Genomic DNA, 18,629 nt, shown 5'->3' with positions numbered 1-18,629 from the left:
GTTTTGTGCTCTATATGGTAGTACGCCAATGTTAACAACTACCTTAACTAAAGAATTTGTTGAACGTCAACAAAATTTCAATAATTTTGTCTGTCAAGTATCTATATTATTTGTTGAAGTACGCAAGTCTGTCTTCGATTCAATGCTAAAATTCGTTGAGAATTTAAAGTTTTACATACAAAGTTGGTAGTTGTTTGTTTTTAAGAGTTATTTTCTTCTGTGTAACCACAAACAAACAGCCAAGCAACTCAATAAAAGCACCCAAGAAAGAGGCGTATCAACCTACTCAATCTAAGTTTAACTAGGTCTAAGTGAATTGAACTCAGTCTAAGTTTATGCCAGTTTCCAAAATTTTAATTCAATAAAATTTCACCAAGATTAATGATACATAATAGCTTCCTTCAAGGACATTTAGAACATGCTTACATTTCTAAATCTACCCTAACAATGTCCATAAATATTCCTTTTTGTTCTTTCCTACCTTAATACATCACTCACACTTTCTACGGTTGTTTTGTGTCATTTTTGCAAAGTTTAGATTACGTCAACCCGGCGAATATAACTACGTCCTACCTGACCATATTGGCACTAAATGGAGAACTAAAATAAGAAAACAACAAATGGCAAGAGAGAAAAATACACAAATATGAATATTATCTTCCACAGACAGAGGCAGAAGAAGCGGCGGCAAAGACAAAGATTGTTCATTTTCTTACTTTGTCTTGTATCATGATTAAGTTTTATGATTTTTCATTTTCATTCAAACGAAGCCCTAGCAGTGCTTACGAATCCGCATTGGAGTCCACATCGATATGTGCGTTATTTGTAATTGAAGACGGTAGTAGGAACGCGTACTTCTCATCTCATTGTTGCCTATGGAAATTGGCGAAATAATTAAAAGTGTTGAAGTGTGACAACAACTATAAGCGAATAGTTTGAAAATCATAAAAACTGAAAATTAATGGAGCATTACAATTTCACACATATTTGTAAAAAATAATAGCTATTGAAATATTTATATGCCAATAGTGTTTTCTATAGAGAGTGATTTTGAAGGTCGCCCTTATGAAATTTTTTGAAGTGAAGTTTAATAAATCATCGTAAGACCTGAGCAGTGTATAAGCATAAAGGCTTTGTAATGTTGAACTAAGACATTATTATCCTTAAATTTAAGGTAGGTTCTATAAAGTGTAGTAACTGTAATGTTTCTATGTATATTAAATTGAGATTAGAATGCTTAATGCCTGTGAATTTCGTCAGGAATATAGTGAACACTATTCAGTAATGGCTATCTACAAACTAGCGCTTCCATATTTGTAAAACTTCAACCTTGTATAGCTTTTCCGCAAGAGCTCTCTTTTTGAGACAAAAAAAGGAGACTTTATATCTAACTACCCGCTCCGCTGCGCCTTCTTTAAAAATCTAATATCTTTTTAGGGTGGGGACACTTCGCCCTGAATGTGGATATGGAATTCGTGATAATGTATCCTATGTCCGCCTATGACGCTGAACGCCTGCGTTCGAATCCTGGCAGGACTTCGGACAAAATTTAAAACGATGGTTATTTCCTCTTAATGCTGGCGATATTTGCGAGGTACCATGCCATGCATGGTCATGTAAAAAATTCTCCCAAAAGAGGTGTCACACTGCGGCACGCCGTTCGGACTCGTCGGCTATAAAAAAGGTCCCTTATCGTTGATAAACTCAACTTGAATTGGAAACCACTCATCGATGTGTGAGAAGTTTGCCCCTGCTCAGTTTCTGGGTAAATTTTTACTCTACTTCCAAAAGACTTTCTTTTGAGTCCCATATTACCGTAGTGTTAAAAATGTTGGGTTTAGGAGTTATTTCGAGGGTGGTCACTTGTCCTTTAAAGTAAATATAAGATTCGTGCTCTACTTTCTGAAACATTTCATATGAGTCCCACAATGGCATGATCGGTAAATAAGTTGTGATTGACGGTCAATAAATTTCCACCCCAAATAGCTTTCATATAATAGGGAGGTATTTTGGTGTGGGGAGCCGCTCCCCAAATACATGGCTCTATATTGTCGTGATTGTTCGAACGAACGCATTACCAATCTCCGAGATCTGGTATTTTTGATATTATGGTAATGAGAAATGCTTTTTAGGGGAGACATTTCGACTCAAATATGCATATCAAATTCGTGTCCACCCTTAAATCCCTTTACTTTGAGCCCCAACGGTATGAACTGTTTGGAGGGTGTTTTGGGGCTGGGGCGGCCACCGGCACTTTGCCCTGAAAATAGATATCAAATTCGTTCTTTACTCCCAAATAACGTTAGTTTGAGCTCCATATTGCTATAGTCGGAAATAAAGTTCAGTGTAAGGAGTGATTTAGGGCTTACCCCCAAAATTGGATATCAAATTAGTTTTCTACTCTCAAATACCTTTCATTTGATTCCCATTTTGCCTTAATGAGTCAATTAACCTATTCGACGTACTTTTAGGAGAAAAAGCGCCACCTTGACCAGTACGCAAATTTTAATGTCATATTTTCAATCTACTCCCAATTTCGAACCGAACACTGATTTTGGTAATAAAATTCAATGATTTGCAAGCGTTGCTCGTTAGTAAGTCTATTCATGATGAAATGTCAAAGCATACTGAGCATCTTTCTCTTTGACACCATGTCTGAAATCCCACGTGATCTGTCAAATACTAATGCATGAAAATCCTAACCTCAAAAAAATCACCCTTTATTTCATTTGAATTCCATATAGCCATGGTCGTCTGATATGCTCATTTTGGGGGTATTTGGAGGTGGGGCGATCTAACATTACATGGACCTAATTTTTTATGCCATATTTGTAATCTACTGCCGGATATTTTTCATTACTTTTTGATTCTACAGAACAAACAAACAAACCGTGTCTCATATAGTCATGATGGATCATATGCCCATTTGAGGCTCTTTTGGGGAGTGGGGTGACCCCCTACACTTCGATCTGATTTTGTATGCCAAATTCGTAATATTCTCCCGAATACCTTTCATTTAAGACCCATATTGATATGGACGACCAATTTGTCTGCTTTTAGACATTCAGGGGTTAGGGCGACTTCCTGGGTACTTGAACCCAATTTTTTATACCATATTCGAATTCTACCTTTCAATACCTTTCATTTGATATCCATATTGTCTTTATCGGCCCACTTGTGATTTTGGGTGTCATTTTTGGAGTAACGGGGAGGGTCCGCCCCTTTCGATATCATTAAATTATAAAGAATATTGCATTTTCCTGACCATATTCGTAATCTACTCTCGAATACTTTTCGTTTGAGTCCCATATTGTCATGATCGTCAAATAAACCTATTTTATGAGGTTTTGGGGCTGTGGGGTATTCCCTGTGGCCCCCCAGGTACTTGGACCCAATTTTTTTTATGAAATTCGTACTCTACTCTTGAATACTTTTCATTTGAATCCCATATTATCCCGATCGGTCCACTTTCATTTTTGGGGTAAGGGGGAGGTTCCGCCCCCCTCCCGATATCAAAAAGTTATATAGCCTATGTTTCCTTCCAGACCAACCTACACAATCTGTGAAAATTTCAAAGTAATCGGTTCAGCCGGCAAACAAACACAAATTGAATTTTATATTGGGTTGCCCAAAAAGTAATTGCGGATTTTTAAAAGAAAGTAAATGCATTTTTAATAAAACTTAGAATGAAGTTTAATCAAAGCAAGCTAAAAGTAACAGCTGATAACTGACAGAAGAAAGAATGCAATTACAGAGTCACAAGCTGTGAAAAAATTTGTCAACGCCGACTATATGAAAAATCCGCAATTACTTTTTGGGCAACCCTATATAAGATTTTGTTTGCGGCGATGAATATTATATTATATATACATTATATTATGATTTGTTTGTAACACCCAAAAGGAAGAGATATAGACCCATTGATAAGCATACCGATCGACTCAGAAACACTTTCTTATTCGATTTAGCCATGTCCGTCTATCTGTCTGTCTGTCCATGTTAATTTGTGTACAAACTACAGGTCGCAATTTTCATCGGGTCGTCTTCAAATTTGGTATGGGCATGTTTTTCGGCCTAGAGACAAAGCCTATTGAAATTGGAAAAAATCGGTTAAGATTTGGATATAGCTCCCATATATATGTTCGTACGATTTGTGTAATACTGCAATAAAATAGTCATTTGTTAACCGATTATCTCGAAATTTGGCAAGGAGGATTTTCTCATGACTTCCGATATTACAACTGAATTTCATATAAATCGGTTCAGATTTGGATATAGCTGCCATATATGCTCGTCCGATTGGCAGTAATACTGCAATAAAATAGTCATTTGTTAACCGATTCTCTTGAAATTTTTTAGGAAGGATTTTCTCTTGACTCTCGACATTACTGGTGAATTTCATGGAAATCGGTTCAGATTCAGATATAGCTCTCATATATATATCGCCCGATTTTTACTCCTAAAACCATTGCAAGCTCTTTTATTGACCAATCTTCCCAAAATTTTGTATATCGCTTTCCTCGACGAGTACCACATTATATGAAAAGTTTTGCTCGAAATCGGTTTAGAATTGGATATAGCTCCCATATATATGTTCGTCCGATTTTGAGAAATATTGCAATAAAGCGCTCATTTGTTAACCGATTCTCTCGAAATTTGGCAGGAAGGATTTTCTTATGACTCTCGACATTACTGGTGAATTTTATAGAAATCGGCCCAGATTTAGATATAGCTGTTATATATGTATATCACCCATTTTCACTTCCTGAGCCACGCAAGCGCATTATTTGACCAACCTTGCCAAAATTTTGCACAACGCTTTTCTCGACGAGTACCACATTATCTGAGAAGTTTTGCTCGAAATCGGTTTAGAATTAGATATAGCTCCCAAATATATATTCGTCAAATTTTGAGTAATTTGCAATAATGTTGTCACTTGAGAACCGTAGTTTTTACATTATTTTGAACTCAAATGAGATACGAATTTTTTAATAACCCATCTAAAAACATCCGGCGAGGTCCATCAAAATTGGTTCAGAATTAGACATAGCTCCCACTTTGTAGGGTAGGTGTAGGGTATTATAAAGTCGGTACCGCCCGACTCTTGCCTTTCCTTACTGGTTTAATGATGTGTTCATTTCTCTTTCGAGATAAACTTAATGCTCGAAAATTCAATACATTATACCATTTGTCACACTGTGCACCTGATTCTTTTCGAATTTTATACTCATCCTTAAGGATGGTACCATATTCGTTTTTACAGGTGAAAATACATGTTTTTACCGGTTACTTTTTTGAAACACTACAAAAATCCGAATGATAATGCAATACTTTTATGAAATTTTTTCATAAGTAATGATGGAATGTCCTACTGACTGAAATCAGCAAATGTTTTGTCGCTCTAAAAAGGTAATCACGAAAAAATTTCGTTAAAAGCGAAAAATTACCAGCCATTACAAGGTAGTATCACAAATCGGTATACGTGATCACGACCAGCACTTAAAAAGCTATTGAAAATCATAGAAATAGCTTATTTCGAAAAATCGTTTACAGAGTAACAACTATAGTTCACGAAGTCTATTAAAGTTGGAATAAATAAAATATTGCACATATAAGTTCGTTAAGTTGTTCTGGGCCGAATCTAATATACCCTCCACCATTGATCGTTGATTTAAGGTCCATATAAAACATACAAACCATCACAATAAGAATATACATACTGTGGGTGCATGCTTACTAAGTTCAAGATGTTACCTAATTCCTATCAATGTAACATATGCATACGATCCAGTTGAAACGATAACAGAATAAGATTCTTGTCTTTCGGCTTCCTTCATATCACCCAATTCAATTAGATAATAATGCATAAGCATCTTGTTAACACGTCTTCTTTCATAATAGATTTCTTTTGACAATAGTAAGTGTTTCTTTTTTTTTTGACTAACCAAGACCTTTTATCTAATCTCTGATACCATAGTTACTATTGTTTCAGCGTCCGTGTTATACATAGATATGTATGTACAATATGACCTTTATTTGTGCATTTAAATATTTTGTTGATACAAGCCTATTATCTAGGAAATTTCTAACAGATAATAGTATTGACTGTTATATTGATAAGAGTGGCCCGCACTTGGCACCCTATTCTCGTTGAAAGTGAGTGTGACTTTTCTGCCAATTTCTGTATGCCATAACTCGATAACGCTTTATGACAAATGGATGACTAAGGATCAACAGGGTAACCCAAAATGTGCCATGGAAACTATTTCCATCTACATACAAAGCAATTAAATAGCACTCCCACCCAACTCTTAATGACTCAACTGTTGGTTATTTGTGCCTATGCGAGACCAAATCAATTTGAATGCTATCTGCTGTTATTGGGGAGGCACATCATAAATTATGAAGTATGTATTCCAATGTAATCCATTTACAGCAATGTGGGTTATCCCATAAAGGCTGGGATGTATTTGTTCACTTGTTGTACAAAGTATCTGTGGAATATTTTGTGTGCTAAGCCTGAAAGGGTGGTAATGACTTTCCTACGCCACAGAATAAAAACATTAATGGTATTTCAGCTCAAAATATGAATACATAGTAGGACAACACACCATATTAAAGTAAAGAGGTGTAATTATAAGAATATGGAAACATTGTTTTGAGCAGAAGAGTAGTTGCTTATTCCATTTCAATGATATTTGAAATGTTGCTCCATGTTTATGCCCACTACCATAAGGTAAGGTGTATACTAATCTGTGTTATTTTGTGAGCAACACCTGAAAATATCAATCTATATTTTCGATAGTCAGGCAATTCTAAGTAGATTGAGGTCTGGAGTGTGAGTTTTAATCATTGATCAATACAAAAGATTGAGCCATGTCGATCCTTCGGTCTGTCAAAACAACTGTATAGTTCGAACGAATAAAAGATATGCGGTAAATACTACTTTTACCAATGTATGGCTCACACCTAATGTACCCATCAAGGTCTCAAAGAGTCTCACAATGGTTGGTATTTTGTATCTTCTGGTTTTCCTTTTACATTGCAAACATTTGTTGATCATTAATCTCGTCTCGAAAGAGAAATAAAAAGAAAAACATTTTATATATTCCTAAATCCTATGTTTCCAAGTTGGTTCAAGTCTGGCACAGCGGTCGATCCCATACAGTGAGAAGTTTTCCTTGTAAAAGCTGGGGATAGCTGTCATAGTGTTCCAATGTCACATGTACTGCACACAGTTTCGCTAGCCGCGCCTGTATTATGCATACTTACATCTTTAGTATTCATTTTTTACTCTTGAACTCATTTGTCGTCTCAGGTATTCGAAATGAAACGACTGCCGTTCTCTTAATCTGACTCTCTAATTGTTCTGACCACACTTTTGTAGTGATATTTTGGGATTCATTCCGCAATTTGAACCTATGGCTCATCTACATAATCTACAAGCGTTCTCTGTACACTCCTGAATATAATAGCTCAATTTCCTGTTCAAGATTGCCCCCAGGTATCCGATATTGAAATCGTTTTAGATGTGTGGGTTCTCGCATTGACCTATCTTCCTCTTTCTAGTAAACAGGCAGATCACTGTTTTCACATGAACGCCAAAGAACCTCTCGATCTCCCTCTCTCTATTTGCTCCAGTCCAGGTCTTTTCATTTCTTCGACGTTTCTTCTCTCTTTTTTACTGCCGATACCTTTCCTTCGCTCGGAGCCTTGTTGCGGAACACAGGGTTGTTTTGCTTCCCTATTGACTTTCAAAACCTTCAATCAAGAACCTTCTTTAGGGTAAAGTGATGAACCCAGGATTCACTGAATAAGGTTACGCCAAGCCATCAGCCGACATAATTTTTTTTAGTTTTTGGCAGTACTTGGCATTGAGGATGTCAACTTGTTCTCTTTCTACATTCATTCTTTGTTTACGTTTTCTCTTATATTATGACATTTTCAATCGGCAGATTTGACAACCTTAATGATGTTCATGGGGCCTATCCACTTTATGTTATCGCAAGTGACCTAACCTTCTATTAGTGAATCCTGTGATGAACCCAAGTTCAGATATTGTGACTTTTACCATACAATGGGCAATATTTTGCCATTGCGCTACAATAACATCGGGACAAGGAGTACATTCGTTAAGAAATTGGATCAGACGAGTGAAGTATGCCTTTAGTTTCGGGCTACCAATTTTCGTGCAAGTTTCGGTATCCATAGATTTGTGCGCACCTTTGCCACAATAAGGTTATGGTCCGAATGCGACAAGGTCAAGAACCAGTGTGTTTGTAGTAAATTAGTTTGTATCAGAGAACACCAGCAAGTCACCATAAAAATAAGTGCATACGATAGACATTAAACAATTCACACAATCAAACCTTATCCCCGGCACAGGATAGCTCTGAGCACCGCAGAGGCTGGAATATTGAGGTTCGATCTGTGTGGTGTTCAATGCTCTCACGAAAAGCTTAGCAGCGATCTACCGGGCGCGTCCACAGGTTGCGAATAGTGGAATGCTCCATACGAATAAGCTGCAACGGCAGTTGCGGTCAATCAGCGGTATCGAGCGGAGAGTCTCAGTGAGAGGCCTGGCGGCACCGGCTTGCACAAATATTGAGTACTTATGATGGTCGATATGACGAGTTATTGACGCCTTTAAATAACCAATCGACACCTTGTTCTCGAGGCGATTGGTCCATTGGACCGGAACGAGCTTGCTCACATCAGGAGCATGACGAGATCGCCACCTCCACATAAAAATGTGGCTACAACAACAACAACCGGAAATCGTTGTTGATGCTTACGACTCCCAAAGACAAACATTTTAAACTCTCCATTGAATTCTTTGAAGTATTTTAAGTGTTTTTGCCGATGAGCGTAAAATGATTGCCGAACGTATGTTGCATTTTAAGCAATACGCACGAGGGTTCACATTGACCGCAACTGAATAGAAAACACACACCCACAGCTACCGTTCAAAATTGTGAGCATTGAAATTAATGTTCTTGATTGTAATGGCTTGGGTAAAGAAAAACAATTAAAAATGTGCTAAGTTAGTTGAAGGGCATACGTGTAGTAAATGTACTAAAATTCAGCATAATCAGGCAAACATTGACTTTTAGCGGCCAAAGAAGACTAATCGGGATATCCGATTATATGGGCTACGAGCTCACTTATGCAAAATCGGTGCGGCAAGTGACAGCATATGTAGGGCATGTAGGGAAGATGAAGAGACTTTGGAGCATTTTCTATGTCATTGCCCGGCTTTCGTGTCTAACAGACACCAGTACTTAGGGTGGAGACACAACAACAGACATGAACCAACATAGAGGCGTGGTATGGAAAACAATTAAGGATTTTGTAAGTAGCACGGAATTCCTAACTAAGATTTTCTTTTTCGAAGTTACTTTTTAGTGTTTAGAGCGCACAACAAGCCGATTACTGGCTTAGGTGAATGTCCATAGTGGCATAGCCTAACCTATTGGTTTGGACCATACTTGCCATGATTGTTGAAAGTCGTAGAAAAACACTACGTGCAATATTTCGGACAAATTAGACGAAAATTGCAGCTTCTAGGGGTTAAAGATGTCAAATCTGCAAACCAGTTTATATGGGAGCTATTTGCGGTTATAGATCGATTAGAACCTAACTTAGCACAGTGTTTAAAAGTCATGAATATTCATACGTGCGAAATTTCGGTGAAATCGGATAACAATTGCGGCTTCTAGGTGCCCAAGAAGTCAAATCGGGAGCTACATCCAAATCTGAGACGATATGACCCATTTGCATCCCCCAACTACCTACACCAATAAGAAGAATATGTGCATCAATTTTGAGCTTCCACAGCAAATTTACTAAAAAAATGCCGATTTTGAAATCATCTTTGCCCAAAATGGGTATTTTGGGGATTTTTGTAAAAAATTCGGGCGTAATTTATTTTAGTTCTTTGCAAAATTTTAAAAGAAATATTTTTTCCCGTTCCCAAATGCATTTTATTAAAATTTAACATTGGCCTATATGTTCGTTTGAAGTTCCTGCATACGAGAACTTCAAACGAACATATAGGCCAATGTTAAATTTTAATAAAATACGTTTGGGAACGCGAAAAAATATTTCTTTAAAATTCGACTCCCCAGACACTTGGGTCCAAAATTCTTTTGGCATTTTCTTCTCCAATACCTATTCCCAGTCTATGGTGGTGGATTTTAACGAAGTATTTTAAAGTATTCCCTTTGAAAGCTGTAGGTAAGGTTTAAGTAGCAGTCTGCCGTAAGACTCACGTAGACGTTTTCGTCTATTGTGATACCACAGCAACAGAAAAAGAAAGATAACTTCTAACGTTCACATTCGCTAAATCAGACAGGTTCTCAAAGAAATGGAAGTCAAAAGTCGGACTCTTTCTGACTGCTAGTGCGGGACACACACACAGAAGGTGTTCTATAGTCTCTTCTTCTTCGATGTCCTGACAGCTTCTGCAAAAGTCGTTGCTGGCATCCTTCAGTCTGTCAGCGTGTTTACCGATTAGACAGTGACCTGTCATGACAGAATTTAACCAAGTATTTAAAAGTATTCCTTTTGAAAGCTGTAGGTTAGGTTAGGTATAAGTGACAGTCTGCCGCCAGACTCACTTAGACGTTTTCGTCTATTGTGATACCACAGCAACAGAAAAAGGAAGATGCCTTCTAGTTCCTACCAATATCTTGCGAATATTCACATCCGCTAAATCAGACAGGTTCTCAAAGAAATTAAAGCCAAAATGGAACTTATATTGACCGCTAGTGCGGGACCCACACACAGAATGTGTTCTATAGTCTCTTCTTCATCGATGTCCTCACAGCTTCTGCAAAAGTCGTTGCTGGCAACCTTTAGTCTGTCAGCATGTTTCCGATTAGACAGTGACCTGTCATGACGGACACAATGACTGAGACGCCTTGGCTAGAACCAATGAAAGCAAAGCTGTATACCTCTTCAATTCTAGATTAGGCCACATAGTTTTGGAATGCTCACAGCCCCCTCTTTGTGACCATCTTTCATTTGTTGTCCTTCGGGGCTGGTCCAGAAAACTTAGCTTAGATGTCGCTAGAGGCATATCCACAGATTCCAGTATCCCTGAAATGTGTAGGGTAGTTCCTAGTCTCGCAAGCTCGTCCGCTTTACAATTCCCTGGGATATCTCTGTGGCCCGGCACCCAGAACAGAAGAATTTTGAACTGTTCAGCCATCTCCTTGTGAGATCGGCGACAGTCGGGGGCGGTTTTTGTGTTCAGAAACAAGTTTTCAAGGCTGTAAGGCGTTCTCTGAAAGCAGTAAGGCTTTATTCAATCAACACTAAAATGATTCACACCATTCGCTGCATATTCGTTGCATTAGAGCATGAGAGATAAACAAAAGACAAGCAATGCAATGCATAGGTTTTGTCATATTCTCTTTCAATGAATAATGTTGAAAGCTGTTGAAATGATGTGGGGTGACAACAATATGCATTATTTTTACGAATGGATTCATAGGCAATCAAAATGGCATTTAAACCGTTCTCTGGTCCAGATCAGACTATAGTCAGATGTATGAGTTATCATTACTAAAACGCACTAGAGTACGCTATAAAAATATACAAACAACTAGACACACATGCTCACGCACATTTTCCTATTTCGAAATAATGCATGGCCATATGCATTTTGTTTATGCGTGTGTGTGGGTCTGTTTGGGCTCATTTGACATGTTGGGCAGCACCTTGCCCAACGCTGCTTACCTCTCTGCAATAGCAAAAAAAAAAAACACAACAGCCCTAACAAGTTCACCTGTAACTTAAACTCAAATATTACTCACAACCACAACTACCAACACTTAATACAAAAGCACACACAAGAAATTGACAAGTAATAAACACCGAAGCATTAGTCGTTTTTATCGATGTTAATAAAAGTTCTAATAATCACAATGTTTAACGGTATCAATGCTGGTTTTGTTGTTGTGTGAGTGTTTTTTTTTTTTCAACTGTCGCATGGACGCCGCCAACTAACTACCAGCCTAGGGTTGAACAAATGCTTCAGTTTATATTGGCGCGTACTGAGTAACACAACACCGGCAAAAAACTAAACGCAGACCCGAAATAGTAAAACACAAAAGCCACAAGTGAACAACCAACAAAAAAGGTTAAAAAATATTCAATAAATACGTAATATCGGTCATCAAATAGAATTTCCTTACTTTAAAAGTTAGCAGCAGCAGCAGCAGCATCTATATATTCGTGCGGCGATTGTGTGTGCACATTGTGTGAATGTGAGTATGCCTTGCAGGCTGAGACTATCTGTCCAATATGCAAATTTCCAAAATAAAAATTGTGCGGCGCTTGATGTTTCTTGAGTCTGTTGGCGCACACACTCGCTCACGTTCTCAATAAAATGAAGGAAGCCAAAAATATTCCAAATTTTGTTTTGATTGGAATAGAACAAAAAATCCAAAACAAAACCAAAAAAAAAAAAAAAACGCATTAGCCTGGCATATTGATCTTGAATATCAATCAAGAGTGAATTCATGGCAAATTGTTGTTGGCGATCATGACAAATTGGGGAATTGAAAGTGTCTTCATCACAATAAAGAAATTAAATTAAATAATTTGGTGTATGCTACAATTATAAGTGAACTATTTAAGGTGAACTAGTTGAACTCATCGGTCACATCTATCAAATTTTGATTGTCCAGGTTATAGTTATGAAAAATTCAACAAAATATGGTTAAATAGTTATGTTATGAAAAATTCAACAAAATATGGTTAAATACAAAAAAAATATTATAAAGTGAGAAGTTAGAGTTTATTTTTTGGAAATTTTAAATATACTGTTATGAATCAGGGAACTAATTTTTTTCTAGTTATTGTGCCTTCAAAGCTTTAATTACTGCAATACATTGTGTTAAATTGATAATTTTAAAATTACTCAATACGAACTGCTTAATAAAATTGTGTTGCAATGTCCCAGTTTTTTGCCATAGTTTACTTTAATTGAATTGCCAGCCAGCGCAAAGGCTCATAACGCTTGGGGTTCAAAGATTAGATTCCGTATTTATATCTTCATGTGGCGCTTATCAAATTTGTAGGTATTTTTTGCTCACATATTGCTGAAATGAAGGTATGGACCTTGGTCAATGTATTATTTCATATTTTATGTTTAAAAGACACGTTACTCAAGGGAGCCGGAAACAAGTAAAAGCGTGCTAAGTCCGGCCGGGCCGAATCTCATATATCCTCTACCATGAATCGCATTTGTCAAGTTCGATTTAGACCATGCTTGGAACAGTTGTTGAAAGTCATACCAAAATGACATATGCCGAATTTCAACCATATTGGATAAGAATTGCGCCCTCTAGAAGCCCAAGAAGTCTAATCGGGAGATCGGCATATATGGTGGCTAGGATATTGATTGACTTAGACCATGCTTGACACAGTTGTTGGAAGTCCAAATAAAACACTTCATGTAAAATTTTTGGCCAAATCGGATAAGAATTGCGCTCTCTAGAAGCTCAAGAAGTCAAGACTCAAAATTGGTTTATATGGCAGCTATATCAAGTTATAGACCGATTTTAGCTTATTTGTTGGAATTACTTAGTGATACTTAGCACAGTTGTTGGAAGTCATAACGGAACACGTAATGCAAAATTTCTGCCAAACCGAATAGGAATTGCGCCCTCTAGAGGGTCAAGAAGTCTAATCGGGAGATCGGTTTAGTCAGCACAGTTGTTGGGAGCCATACCAGAACACTTCATGCAAAATTTCAGCCAAATCGGATAAGAATTTCCCCCTCTAGAAGCTCTAGAAGTCAAGACCCAAGGTCGGTTCATATGGCGGCTATATCAGGTTATCAACCGATTTAGACCATACTTGGCACAGTTGTTAGAAGCGAAGTCCTCCGTCTTTCACTGTCAAATCGCCTGCTGTTTCATTCCGCCTTACTCCACTATGGCCCGGCACTTAAACAATGCGGACCGTACATCTGCTTCCGGATTAGCCGCGAAAATTTTTAATTGTTTCGCGAGCGAAAAATGTATAGCTATTAAATGTTTTTGTTTCCATACAAAAACACGTTTCTTTATTTGCGTTTATTTTTTGTTTTTGATATATTTTTTCGCAAATAAAGAAAAACGAACCATTGGAACTAATTAAACAAAAAAAATGATGCCGGAAATAGTTTCAAGTGTTGCCCTACAATATTTTTTTTTTCCATTTTCCTCACTGTAAGCAGTATACTACTTTTCCGCTTATTTTTAGACAACGTTTCGCCGACGTTTTTTTCATATGGAGTTTGCACGCATCGGATTGAAAATCTGAACAAAACACCCGGCTTTACACTCTAAAACTGCTCGTGACCTTACCGCCCTGGTTATTATTGCCCTAATAGCCAGTTTACTGTCCGTAAAGATGTTCAGACTCGATGCCTTAGCACCATACCATCCCACGTATTCGGTAATCTCCCGAATCTCCGCCTGCAGGACTGTATTATGATCAGGCAATCGAAAACTGATTTCAGTCACTGGGTTCTTAATAAAGACCCCAGATAGAGCTGGTTCTTCCAATTTTTTTTTTCTGAATATCGTTTGATATGCTTCCTATTTTCCCATTGGGTTAACATTTTGTACAAATCTTCCAACTTATTTATACTTTTTGCACCTTTTTACCATCTGAAAACAGCAGACAATATTTGCTGTTTTAGCAAAAAATTGTTGCTGTCCCATTTTAAGCAGATTTGCTGTTGTTACAGCAAACATTTTGAATTGATCTAATCATGCCAGTGGACTATCCTCGGATGCAGGACCCATTCCAAGCCTACGGCCCGTCTACATAGTACCCAACATCTGAGAGCCTTCTCGGTACGCTTCTGAATGTGACATTTCCAATTCAGTTTCCTGTCCAAGATCACTCCTAAATATTTTACCTTATCAGATATCGTAATCGTTCTATTCAGAAAACGTGGTGCGTCCAATTGGACCACCTTCGTCTTCGTCGTAAACAGGCAGATTTCTGTCTTCTCTGGGTTAACGTTGAGACCACAAGGCCTAGCCCAGTCGTATGCCTTTCGGCTCATCATCATAGCTCATACGGATCCTTACCCCTATTGTAACATCGTCTGCGTAGCGCAGACGGGTTTAAATCCCTCCTCAATCACCATCCACAATAAGTCATTTACAGCGAAACCCATAGGAGCGGCGACAAAATGTCCCCTATATCGTGCCCTGTGTCACTTTCTCTACTAGTCTAAGGATTGGTTTAGTGTGTCACTCCGCATATTGTTAAAAGCCCCCTCGATGTCAGTACATACTGCCAATGTGTACGTCTTGGCATGGAAGGATTCTTTTATTTTATACACAACCTCGTGCAGGACATTCTCCACTGACCTTCCCTTGACATAGGCATACATGGAGAGTGTATTAGATTTGGCCCTGCCAAACTTGCCACGTTTTTGCTTGTTTATTTTCCTATCCCACTGTGCTTCATAAGTTTGATGACCAATTTTTCGTTGAGACTTCTGTGTATTGTAGCAACTTCTCTAAAAGTCCTTGTAAGAGTAACCCGCGCTCTATATCATGAGTTCCGAGTGACAGTGTTCGTTGAGTTCAGCAACCATTTATATCAAATGTAGGTGCTTTTGATACCCATCAAAACATGATAGGTATATGGTAAACGAAAAATGGATCAAACGTGTGTATCTCAGTGTTCTCCAAAATTGCTAGTCGGACAAAAATGCCGATCGTGCATTAATTCTTAAGTTTTTTGGGGCAATGTGCTTTAAAAGCTCTGAGATACGCCGTTCGGACTCGGCTATAAAAAGGAGATCCCTTATCATTGAACTGAAACTTGAATCGGGCAGAACTCATTGATATGTGAAAAGTTTTCCCTGGTCTTTAGTGGATTATTCATGGGCAAATTTACATAAGGTACACGAATTTTGTATAAGAGTTAGGTTTTAGTGGCAGTCTGCAATCAGACCCACTCGAACATTTTCTTTAACTTCATCGATGTCCTTACAGCTTTTGCAGATATCGTTACTTACAATCAATAGGCTATTAGCTTATTTTCCAATCAGACACTGACCTGCCTTGAGGGACATGATGAAACTTTGGTTCTAATCAATGCGATTGACCTATTAGGTTATACATTATTTTGGCATTATGTCATCAAGAAATAGGGCACATGTCGCTTAAGTCATATTCAAAGCTCTTAGTTAACGGGGAATTTCTAGTTCGTCTGCTCTATAATTCTCTTGAATATCACTGTGGCCCGGCACCCAGAAAAAGTGAATTTTGAACTGCAATCACATGGAAAGATATGTGACAGCCATGCGTTCTCCAGAGATTTAAATTGTCTAAGAAGAAATGTTTGTCAATCATTGTTAAGAAATTGTATCCTAGCCCTCTACCATTATTTAAATTTATGTAAACCTAAAACGACCTTTAATAAGCATAACTATTATTTTCACATCATATCGTTGTAGTTATCGGCTGTTGGAATCTTCAACTGCAGTTTATTAAACCAATACATACAGCCACAATACTAGATGCTCATAATGTTATTTGGTATTAGTACCATTTATTTTCAAAATAATAATACCATCAGTTGAAATTATTTTCCAAATATAATTGTTGTAATGGTTGGTTAGTGGTTGTCAGACTGTGGCAATTCTAATGAGCCTAAAGTTCCAGAAACAAGATATCTGATTTAACTGGTTGTACAAAACAATTTTGAATGACAAGAGTTCCAGTATGATATTTTTACAAAGCCCCTCTTAAATATGATCTCATTTTGAATGTTTCAATAAATGATAATAAGTGGTGAAAATGCTTTTTTTCTATCAACCAACATCCAGGGGATGTCCCCTATGAATGCAGTGCATTGCGTTGGCGAAAGGAACTTAGGAATTGGAGGGGGGAAATGGATGTAGTGTTTATTGACATTTGTCTTAAATCTCTGGATGTCATAGTGGGTGGGAAAAACATTAGCCGGAAGTCGATTTCACATATGAACGGTTCGGGCGAAATAAGAATGCTCTCTATAATGCATTAAGCGGTCCGCTGGCCACTCAATTACCAACGGTGAATTCCTGGAATGCCTAGTATCCCTGACAAACATCCTTACATCTGGAATAAGAAGACGAATATCAGATGAATACACACCATAAAAGTACTGATAGAACAGCGCCAAATAACCCACATTGCGACGATGTTCAAGGGGGTCAATAAAGGTGGATACCCTACTGCCCCCAATCAACGCCATCGCTCTCCACTTCTAATTCTGAAGCTCCAACCCATACATGTGAGTTGTACTCCAATTTGGGCCTTATGGAAGTGGTGTAGATGTTAAGAAGATCAGACAGAGTGAAGTAATTCTTACACCGTTTAAGGAATTCTAAACACTTGAATGCTTCCTTCGATACGTCAAACAAATGTTTAGCCCAACGGACATCACTTTGTATTTTCATGCCCAGAACATCAACAGCTTCTGATCCTTTAACATCTATAACGTTAATAGACAAAGATGATCGTAATGGGTCAGCGAATCGTTTTATGACAACAAACAGCACTGAAACTTCCGTGCTTTAAAAGCTACTCGATTCGTTCGACCCCTCTAAGAAATGGTCAGCAAACCCTGGTAGAGTGTGTCATCCATAACCCGCCTCTTGTCCTCAATCTCTCGAAGACTCGAAGACCCTATAGTCGAATGAGTACGAATGACGAAGATTACTGTCATCCGCAAATGAGTAAATCGGATTCGATGTCTGACTCAAGAGATTGTTGATGAAAATAAGAAAAAGAAAAGGAGAAAGAACAGAATCCTGGGGTACAACTGCGGTCAATTTATGCCCGTTAGATGAGAATCCATTTATAACGACTCGTATAGCGCGATCTCTGAGAAAGCTCGAAATAAATCGAACGAAGACATTACCGACACCAAATGCGACAAGTTTTGATAGTAGTGCACCGTGCCAGACCCTTTCAATGCCTTGGAGATATCCAAAGCCACAACCTTACTCTCACCAAACTGGTGTATTAAGCGACCCCAACGTTCCGACAGAAATACCATAAGGTCGCCCGTAGAGCGATTTCTGCGGTCGCTAAGAAGGCCATTAGACTCTAAATACCTCACAAGATGGTGATTAACCTTGGAGAGAGCGGATCATATCGCAATTGGCCGATAATTCGCAGGGTTGTTTGCCTCACCTTTCTCGGGTATTGGCTTAACGTTCGCAACTTACCAACGCGTAATGGACGAGCAAGCGTCGAAGAACACCTGCGCAAGAAAAGTGTTGATATGCCATCCGGGCCCGGGGATTTATTTACGTCTAGATTGGCAAGAACATTTTCAACTCCACAAGTTCGAAAAAATATCTGGGGCATGACGCCAGATGTATTTTCGATTGAGGGGAGTGGGTCTGATACCTTTTTTGATAGTTCCTAATCTCTTTAGTGTCCCACTATGAGTCTACTTTATTATTGACTTAATGTTTGATTTCCAAACGAATCCTTGACATACTTTTTCCTTCGTTTTTTACCTGTTTCCGAGTAAACATTCCAATAAACTTTTCTCTTAAGACATTTAATAAAAAAAAATGGTTTCAAACTTTAACACAATTTCAGCCAGACTATTTG

The 18,629-nt window shown here is 38.0% G+C and overlaps 1 protein-coding gene across 4 annotated transcripts in view; it reads left to right on the top strand.

Annotated features, from left to right (window-relative positions):
- Positions 1-819: 819 nt before the first annotated feature.
- The window catches only part of LOC106088196 (uncharacterized), a 40,232-nt gene continuing 22,422 nt past the window's right edge, over positions 820-18,629 (top strand). Inside the window, exons 1-2 of one of the 4 annotated variants that reach the window (XM_013253593.2) lie at positions 11,985-12,145; positions 12,209-12,272. The gene's annotated coding sequence lies outside the window, so the exon portion shown is untranslated. Of the gene's footprint in view, positions 1,175-11,980; positions 12,273-18,629 lie in introns of those variants that run through there. The other 3 variants (XM_013253594.2, XM_013253595.2, XM_059370611.1) reach the window with 3 other exon arrangements.

This window comes from Stomoxys calcitrans, chromosome 5 (assembly GCF_963082655.1).
Source record: "Stomoxys calcitrans chromosome 5, idStoCalc2.1, whole genome shotgun sequence".
Classification (NCBI taxonomy): domain Eukaryota; kingdom Metazoa; phylum Arthropoda; class Insecta; order Diptera; family Muscidae; genus Stomoxys; species Stomoxys calcitrans.
Note: the sequence above shows the minus strand (reverse complement) of the source record. Positions and strands in the feature narration are given on the sequence as shown.